The sequence below is a fragment of the Borostomias antarcticus genome (assembly GCF_949987555.1).
Source record: "Borostomias antarcticus genome assembly, chromosome: 6".
NCBI classification, from domain to species: Eukaryota; Metazoa; Chordata; class Actinopteri; order Stomiiformes; family Stomiidae; genus Borostomias; species Borostomias antarcticus.
In genome coordinates this window covers 5,946,646-5,956,645 of record NC_140239.1, presented here as the reverse complement: position 1 = coordinate 5,956,645, position 10,000 = coordinate 5,946,646, and the positions used below count along the sequence as shown (strand labels likewise).

Here is a 10,000-nt window from a genome sequence, read left to right as displayed (position 1 = left end):
TTTTATATTACAGAACACTAGTTAAAACTAGTTTGACATATACACATGGACAAACCTTGACAACTACACATGCATGCTACACTCATACATAGACACAAATAGACTCTCTCTCTCTCCTTCACACACACACACACACACACACACACACACACACACACACACACACACACTAAAACACTAGTCACTTGTAGTCAAAACCCCCTAATCCGAGACTGAGTCAAGACCAAGACCAAGGCAGGGCGAGACCGAGTCAAGACCAGACCAGGACCTGATCAGTACCAGTTCCACACTACATGACACACGATAAATTGTGGACTGCAAACCATACGCACTCCTTAAATTTGAAGCGGGAGGTTTTACATAACTTAACATTTTAACAACAACTACATTCGACAACTCACAGGAAATTGAGTGATATTCCCACAGTTTTGGTCTTGACTCGTCTTGACATAAAATCCCAAGTCCTCTTTGTCCGAAACCGCTACATCGTAAAAATCGATTCCGAGACGAGACCGAGACCTGCAGAAAGTGCTCTTGAGACGGGTCTCGAGACCCAAGACCGGGCTTGAGCACTACAGCGCTACTGCCATGTCTGCAGTACCGGCCCCGTTGGCGCTGGTCCAAACTGGGCTGCGGTTTGACACACCAGGCCCTGGTTCCACATCCATCATGGCTGCCGGGGCCGTGCCTGACAGGCCCGTGAGGAGAGAGGAATGATCTGTTCTGGCATAGCTGAGGTCAGGATGTTTTGTTTCGGAGTCTGGATGTTGGATGGAACAAGGTAAGAGAGTCACTCCCCCCTTCGCAAAATAAACAACTTGGCGTAACTGTGCCTCGGCGTCTAGAATACTACACATTCCCTGTGTGGTAACAGGACCCAGTAGTCTTTGTAAAGGTCGCCAGTACGCAAACCACGAAATAAAGCTGCTCTCACTGCCTAAAATACCCCAAATATTACAGCTGTGTTCACGTTCAGCATTCCTGTAATAACTGACTACCGCCGACACAGCGCTGGATCTGACCTCCGCGCTGCGATACCGAACAGGAACAGTCTGGCTCTACCTGAGGAAAACCTGAAGGGAAATATAAAGATTACGATGATTGTTTTGTTATAAACAGGCCTGATATCTCTAAGCAGGCCAGTCAGCAAGGAGGAGAGAGGAGAGAGAGAGAGAGAGGAAGAGGGGAAAATGGACGGTAAACTCTATTACGCTATCTCGTCCCCAGACTCGCCAGGGTTATTTTCTGTCGGCGGCCGGTGGCCCCGCCTTTCGCCTGTCAGTCTAGCGGGCCGAACCGACTGGCGTCCATCTTGGAAAACTTCTGCAGCCACGCCCCAAAAAACACCGATCGCCGATTCGCTCAGCCAGACTGCGAGGTCCCCAGGCATTACAAATCAAATGAGTCGCATCTATTTTGAACAGGTGTTATTTATTAGATTAGACTCTTGCCGATGCCGTCCAACTGTTTTAGATGAACGTCGCGAATGTTATCCCATTTGATTTGAAAGTTCCAGCTACGCGATAGCTGCCAATTATTTCTGTGTTGCAGAACCAAAGGGCTGTCGTTACACACCGAACCTTCCGACAATTAATTAGCGGCGTTCTGCTCGGGCACCGGTTCCCGCGGGATCTGTGTGGAAACCACGAGAGGAGCCCTGGCAGCGGAACATATGAAGGGAGCTCCTATCTGGCCTCGCTCCGTGATTTAATTAACTGATAATTGAAAGAAACCACCGCATATCACCAAAAAGAAGCACCTGTTCGATCAGACCAACACATGGTCCCCGGGAGCTAAAGGGAACTATCCTTTAGATCCCCCCCGATAAACTCGCTCCGTTCCGACATCAAACGTACAGATCCCTGCTCCTGTGGCGTGTAATGCACCCGGTAAAAGGTACCGGACTCTACCCTGTTAGAGGTCCACTTTACGGAGGGGGGGGGGGGGGTAGTTGGTTCTGGAGGGGGCGGTCCCGGGTACATAATGGAGAGTTGTTTCTGGGGGCCGGTGTCCAGTGTGTCCCCAGCTCGGACTGCCTTGTTACGACCCGGTCTTTTGTTAGAGGCCCCTCGCAGAACCTGGTGCTGAGATGAGGCTGCCTTTGAAGTCCTCTGGAGAGAGAGAGAGTTATTACTGAGCACAGTGGAGCACGACACCGCACGCACCACACTGCACTGCACCGCACACGGCTGGACAACACCGCACAATACAGCGCAACACAACACTGCATGAGGCTGTACAACACCGCACAATACAACACAACACAACACTGCATGAGGCTGTACTGTACAACACCGTACAACACAACACAACACAACACTGCATGAGGCTGTACTGTACAACACCGTACAATACAACACAACACTGCATGAGGCTTTACTGTACAACACCGTACAATACAACACAACACTGCATTAGGCTGTACAACACCGTACAATACAACACAACACTGCACTGCACTGCACCGCACACAGCTGTACAACACCGCACAATACAGCACAACACTGCATTAGGCTGTACAACACCGTACAACACAACACAACACTGCACTGCACCGCACACAGCTGTACAACACCGCACAATACAGCACAACACAACACTGCATGAGGCTGTACAACACCATACAATACAACACAACACAACACAACACTGCATGAGGCTGTACAACACCATACAATACAACACAACAAGGCAAGGCAAGTTTATTCGTACAGGTAGAGCACATTTCAGCAACAAGACAATTCAAAGTGCTTTACATGAGACATTAAAAGCATCAAGACAAAGTGCGACACATCAAAGGTCATATAAAACGAAATGCAAAAAAGGTTCAAACAAAATGCAGGAAAAATAAAATACAGGAATAAAAGTTACAGCGCAGTGTATGAATAAATAATTATTTGACAACATTGACAACACAACCCTGCATGAGGCTGTATTACACCATACAATACAACACAACACAACACTGCACACGACTGTACAACACCATACAACTCAACACAACACTGCATGAAGCTGTAGGGTACAATGGGACACAACACCACACAACCCAACACAGTGAGATGCCGCAGGTACAGCTCAACGAACTACTGTGCAGAACGCCGCTTCTGCTAAGCTACACTGAGTAGTACAGAGCAACGCAGCTTAACACTTACTGAGCACAACATGACTGCGCCATAACAGATGAACACCAGTGATGCACATACTGTACATCTATCCCTATTGCTTTTTTCTCCCAGAAAATTACACATCAACAACGTTTGTTACATTGAAGAAAAGGTCAGCTGATAATTTGTTTTCGTATAGAGCGACATGACTGGTGGAATGTTCTTCTGTTGTATATGCAGCCGTATTGATGTACAGATGACAGACAACATATCCCAGCATGCAATGGCGTGCCTTCTTAATTCAGACTTAATTGCGCTGCAGCGATCCTCATTTGCAAACATGCACAGTGAGCTAAACGTCGCGCCGTGATCCATGTTATTGGCTACGGGTGAAACACATGCGCAAAACATGGGTCTATGGCCCAATCTATCATCGTAATGAAATATTGTTTGGGACGCGTCTTTGTAATAGCTCCTGAGAGGTCTGCGCGGACGCTGAGCGGGCGGTTTTATTCCTCTGTAACCGCAGAATTGTGTATGAACTCCGCCTCCGTGCGTGTTATAATTCCCGAGCTGCTCCAGCTGTTTTGAATGAAGTCTGGCGTTCCTCCCAGACATGGGATTTAGTATCGGTGTGCGTGTGTGCCCGGGAGGATCCACCCTAGAGCTGTGTTGTGCTGCGTACGCGGTCGTGTCGTACAGTAAGAAGCTGTGTAGCTGAGCTGCTGTGTCAGAGGGAGACGGTCTCTCCCCCTGACGGTCTCTCCCTCTGTCTCCTGACGAAAAGGAGGAGGCAGAACAAAGCCTGGGAGATGCCAGATGCCTCCAACGCCTCCGTTTGGAAAGGCTCCCACAGGGTTTACAAACACATACACACACACACACACACACACACACGCATACATACACACACACACACACACACACACACACCCACAAGCGCATACACACACCCACGCACACACACACACACATATGCGCGCACACACACACACACACACACACACACACACACACACACACACACACACACATACACACACGCATACATACCCACACACACCCACAAGTGCATACACGCACGCACAGACATGCTTGCGCACACACTGATGATTTTCCATTTTCTTGTATCAGACACATGCTGTGTGTGTTTCAGGCCAACACAGCGAGTGCAGAATGGCAGAGGACACGAGATATTTATCACAATGGAGATTACAGGCATGACTAGCAGAACCCGTCTATAGGATTGCAGAAAAGAGATCAAGGCAAAGTTCTATGTGCTGACATCAGTACTCTTTAACCAATCACTGGCAGACAACCGTGACCACTCTCATAAAATTCCAGCCAGCGGCACCATTTTAAAGGGATATTTCACCCTTAAATCAGGGGCTTTGAACAGTGGGGTAAATGTGTCCTATTTGGCCCCGAGGACCTCTGATTGATCCTGCTTCAAGTGTAGGAACCACACAGTTGTCACTGCGTGGGAAATATAGTTTGCTGTGTGTGTGTGTGTGTGTGTGTGTGTGTGTGCGTGCTTGTGTGTGTGTGTGTGTGTGTGTGTGTGTGTGTGTGTGTGTGTGTGTGTGTGTGCGTGCGTGATTGTGCTTGTGCTTGTGTGTGTGTGTGTGTGTGTGTGTGTGTGTGTAAAGTGCACTGGAACTGGCAGGTTGGTACTAAAAAACCCGACCAGGAAACAGAAAAAGTTGCGAGGAGAGTTCAAGTTTCACAACCTGGAGATCAGTCGCTCAGGCAGTCAGGGGGCCTGAGGGCCAGACAGTCAGGGGGCCTGAGGGCCAGACAGTCAGGGGGCCTGAGGGCCAGGCAGTTAGGGGGCCTGAGGGCCAGACAGTCAGAGGGCCTGAGGGCCAGGCAGTCAGGGGGCCTGAGGGCCAAGCAGTCAGGGGGCCTGAGGGCCAGGCAGTCAGGGGGCCTGAGGGCCAGGCAGTCAGGGGGCCTGAGGGCCAGGCAGTCAGGGGGCCTGAGGGCCAGGCAGTAAGGGGGCCAGACAGTCAGGGGGCCTGAGGGCCAGGCAGTCAGGGGGCCTGAGGGCCAGACAGCAGGCAACGAGCACGGCCCAAAACAGGCAGGTCTGGGAAAACCAAGAACAAACAATGCTGGAAAACTTGACGTAATACTCAAGACGATCTGGCAGAAAAGAACAGAGGGAAGTGGACTGGTACAGGGTCAGGGTCAGGGTTAGGCCATATCTATAGGGTAAGGGTCAGGGTTAGGCCATATCTATAGGGTTAGGGTCAGGGCTAGGCCATATCTATAGGGCTAGGGTCAGGGTAAGGCCATATCTATAGGGCTAGGGTCAGGGCTAGGCCATATCTATAGGGCTAGGGTCAGGGTTAGGCCATATCTATAGGGTTAGGGTCAGGGTTAGGCCATATCTATAGGGCTAGGGTCAGGGTTAGGCCATATCTATAGGGTCAGGGTCAGGGTTAGGCCATATCTATAGGGTTAGGGTCAGGGTAAGGCCATATCTATAGGGTTAGGGTCAGGGTTAGGCCATATCTATAGGGTTAGGGTCAGGGTTAGGCCATATCTATAGGGTTAGGGTCAGGCCATATCTATAGGGTTAGGGTCAGGATAAGGCCATATCTATAGGGTTAGGGTCAGGATAAGGCCATATCTATAGGGTTACCCTGTATAGAATAGAATAGAATAGAATAGAATAGAATAGAATAGAATAGAATAGAATAGAATAGAATAGAATAGAATAGAATGTTTATCTTGCCATGTGCAATAAGCCCGGATACAAGCTTGGATACGGTACATTATAATTCTTGCAATCACACCTTACATTATCTTTTAATTGCTAATCCCTTCCTCATTCCAGTCCCAGGTACTGGGCTATAGCACACACGCTGAGGGACTACTGAGGGGGTGAGCAGGTGATGAGGTGGGCAGCGGGAAAGCAGGTGAAGGGAATTAGCTGTCTGATTGGCTAGAGGGAGCGGAAGGATCTGACACGGGCATGAGAACAAAAAACAGATGAAAGTAGCTAAGAGCTAGTGGGGTTCGCTACAGTGTGTGTGTGTGTGTGTGTGTGTGTTTGTGTGTGTGTGTGTGTGTGTGTGAACGCAGGCTTCCACTTCAGAGGAAATCAGTGTGTGTATAATATTCCGCCTCAGAGCCAGTTCCCCCCAGAGAGAAGTGAGGACGACTGTGAGTGCAGCGCTCGCGCTCTCATGTCCGTCTCCCCCATCTCCCACGGTTACCTGATTAATTAGCGAACAGGCAGCCGGGTGTGTGTTCACGGCTTATATTGATTGAAGCAGGAAGATGGGTCGTAATTGGATAACATCGCATGGGGGCGGAGGAGACAGGTGGGACTGCTCTCCTCTCTCTCTCTCTCACACACACACACAGTGACACAGAAACAAATAAACATTCCCCGCTGAAACTCTCACTTTCAAACACAGCAAGGCCATCTGTCGGCACGCAGAGCCACGGCGGCCATCGCTGCCTCGCGAACGAGTGTACAAACGCCGGCGCCGTTGGTTACCGTCGAGGAAAACGCGGATGAAACGCTCGGCGAATCGCAGATGAAACGCCGCACGAGACGACCACGAGGCAGAACCATGCCACGGGACGATTGAAGCTAAGCAGCTTAGACGTATGCAAATCAAGCCGAGGAGTGCAGAAAATCCAAAGTAAGAGAGAGAAGAATACGATAAGTGCAAGTGACAGACGAGCGTCATGAAGATTTAGCTGGGATGGAGATCTGGTCTCGTTGCGTCAGTAAACATCACGGTCTGCCATTTTATTCGTAAACAACAATGATTATGATTTTAATATGATTGGTCATTGAATCAGCAGCAGGCACACGCTGGCTGTTCTGGCGTTCGGCTCTAGGACTCTGTAGGAAGTCAACAGCACAGCTGGCAAACTTTTCGGAAGGCGCAAGTTTAATTTCAAGTCAGGACCTTGATCCAAGCCCTTGACGGCGGTATTTACTGTGTGCGGTTCCGTGATAGGAATTGCTTACTCTGCACTTTTCCCAGGCCTGCTTTCTGAGAGTCTGTCCGTCTCCTCCGTAGACTCTCTGAGGGAATCCTCTCAGGATTGGTCGGGTTTTCTGACCCGAGCGTGGGTAATATTTACAGCCATGAATATTTCAGCAGCCAGTGACTTTACCCCTGAGTTCGGAGTTATGAAAGATTCAAAGGAGGTCGGCGGTTTGAGTTCACGTTTCTTGTTCCTCCTTCTTCCGACATTTTCGCTTTTATTCCGACGTGATTCGGTCGAAAATGGCGCTCACGTAAAGACGCGCACGCGCGCACACACACACACACACACACACACACACACACACACACACACACACACACACACACACACACACACACACACATTATACACCACTCCAATCCTCTCTGAATTCTGTCACTCCACCTCCCCCTCTTCTTTTATCCCTCTGTCGCTCAATCCCTTCTCTATCCTTCCCTCCCTACCGTCTCCTTCTCTCCAGCCCCGCCCCCCCCCCGCCCCCCACCCCCCCCCCCCCCCCCGCCCCCCACCCCCCCCCCCCCCCCCGGCCTCGCCTCCTCTAAAGGCCTCCAGCGACATGGCTGAATTGCCACAATCCAATTATCCGTCCGTCTAATCAATGGGTGGGCTTTTTCCCGTGGCGCCCCTGACATTGCTAATAAAGCGGCGATATGATGGCATTCTGCAGCTGACAGCTGGGTAGGAACCTTTCTCCCCCCGCTAGGAACCTTTCTGCCGGGTGACTCAGAGGGACTTGGCCTCCGGTACACCAAGCGGGGCTGGCAGGGCCTCAATGCGAACGCTCGGAGATTGGGGACGTTTCCCAGAAATGACGGACAATAGGTGGCTTCTGTGTTATGAATGCGTGTGAGGGGTGGGGGGGGGGCGGAAAAAAAGCCGCGGCGCTATTGAAGGTCTCGATTTCCTGCTCCTGTGGCGTCCGAACCCCCATACTGTACTCCACTGTTCGTCTCTCTTCCTGTGTCTCTTGTCGCTGTAAGGCTTCTCCTGATTGGCCCGCCGCCTCCGCAAAGACCCACAAAGACATTCCTTCATCGGCCCCTTCCCGACTGCCGTGCCAACCGATGATGTCATCGCCCGGTGACAGCTGAGCCCCGCGGCGCGATACGAACTGCGATTCGCCAACGCCGACGCCGTAACTGTAACTGACTAAAAACACATACTACTGTACACACAGATTAACACACACAGGCGCTAACCAGCTGTCATGTCGCCGCATCGGGCAGTGCGTGTGATCTCTGGCGGGGGACCGTTTGTCGAGCTCGCCAGCGCGCTCTGTGATCATCTGCCAGGCGCGCGGGGCGGGGCACGCCGTCGGAGCCCCTACGCGCTCCTCTCCGCACTCCTCTCCGCTGGGTCCTATCTTCCCGTTCATCACTGAATTAAACGGCAAACAATCCAGCCATCTGACTCTTTTGTTGCTACTTGTGCCAAATGTTGACAGGCTTACAAAACGGTCTCTGAATTCATAAACTGAGACAATGCATCGGCGCAAGGCGGCGCGAAAAGACTGCACTTTAATACCGATGTTTTATTGGACGCTATAAAGTCCGGCAGCCGAGAGCTGCCAAAAAAGCTCTTCCTGCTTTTATGTTTAGGAGGCGGAGGTCCCTCCTGACTGCGGCTGGTCAGGCTGCTTTGTGGGCCAATCAGCATGCTGCTCTGTGGGCCAATCAGCATGCTGAGATCCAGCAGGACCAGGGCCCCTTTCTACAGCAATAAAGGATATGGAACGTCAACGTCACAGTATTTCTCCATCTGGCCGGTGTGCGTGCGTGCGTGCGTGCGTGCGTGCGTGTGTGTGTGTGTGTGTGTCCTTGCGTGCACGCGAACATGCACATGAGTGTCTCTGTTCGTTTGAGTATGTTTCATTGTGTGTATGTGTGTGAGTGTGTGCGTGCGTGCGTGCGTGCCTGCGTGTGTGTGTGTGCTGTCCCCTACACTTACACTGTGGTAATTGTCCATAGCCCAGCCATGGCTTTCATCTCCCTGTGAAAGCAGCCAGCCAATCGCCTGCGGGGCCCTTCTGGAACACGCTCTCCTCCTGCCCCACAACGCTCGGTCAGACAGAACTGGACATAATCATTTTCATTTATTCTCACACAACCTCCTTTTTAACATCTGTCTGACTGCTTCGGAGTGCACCAATGCAGCCCTTCAGGGGGGTGACACCTTGCCTGCCCGCCCCCCAGTGGAAGAAACAGGAGGGGTGGTGGGGTTGGCAGAGGGGTTGGGGATGGGGGGTGATGGTGGTAGAGGTGCACTCCAGCTCCAGAGGACAGACAGTGGAGCGCTGTCAGTCACCGCTCTGCAGACTGAATACAAATGGCCCCCGAGCCTTTCATCATAATGATCGGAGGCCACTTTGTGGATGTAATAGTTTTGGCCTTCCTCTCTCTGGGAAGACTTCACTACCACCGCTGCTCTCTGTGGAGAGGTCTGGCCGGCAGGATGACTGATCGACCGGCTGGTTGGCTGGCCGGCTTGCTGGTTAACTTTTTGGTTGGCTGGCTGGGTAATTGGCGTATGACTGGTTAATTAGCTGGATGAATGGCTAATTAGCTGGCTGGTTAATTAGCTGGAAGACTGGCTAATTGGCTGGTTGGTTAATTGGCTGGATGACTGGCTAATTGGCTGGCTGGCTGGTTGGTTAGCCTGTTGGCCTGTTGGCTGAAGGCTAGCGGCGTCTCTTGTGGATGCGTGATGTGTGTGTCAGAGATTGGGAGTTTATTGAAACCATGTTCTCTTCCTGTGTAGCCCTCCCAACCATCATCCTCAGCCATCAATAGGCCCATTCATCCATGCCCAAAAGAGTCCTGGAGCAATGTGTGGGGAGAGGTTATGTGTGTGTGTGTGTGTGTGTGTGTGTGTGTGTG

At 51.2% G+C, this 10,000-nt stretch overlaps 1 protein-coding gene across 1 annotated transcript in view; it reads left to right on the top strand.

The window, feature by feature from the left end:
• The window catches only part of grid2 (glutamate receptor, ionotropic, delta 2), a gene marked incomplete at both ends in the record, with an annotated part of 437,190 nt that overhangs the window by 59,234 nt on the left and 367,956 nt on the right, over positions 1-10,000 (top strand). The window lies entirely within an intron of this gene.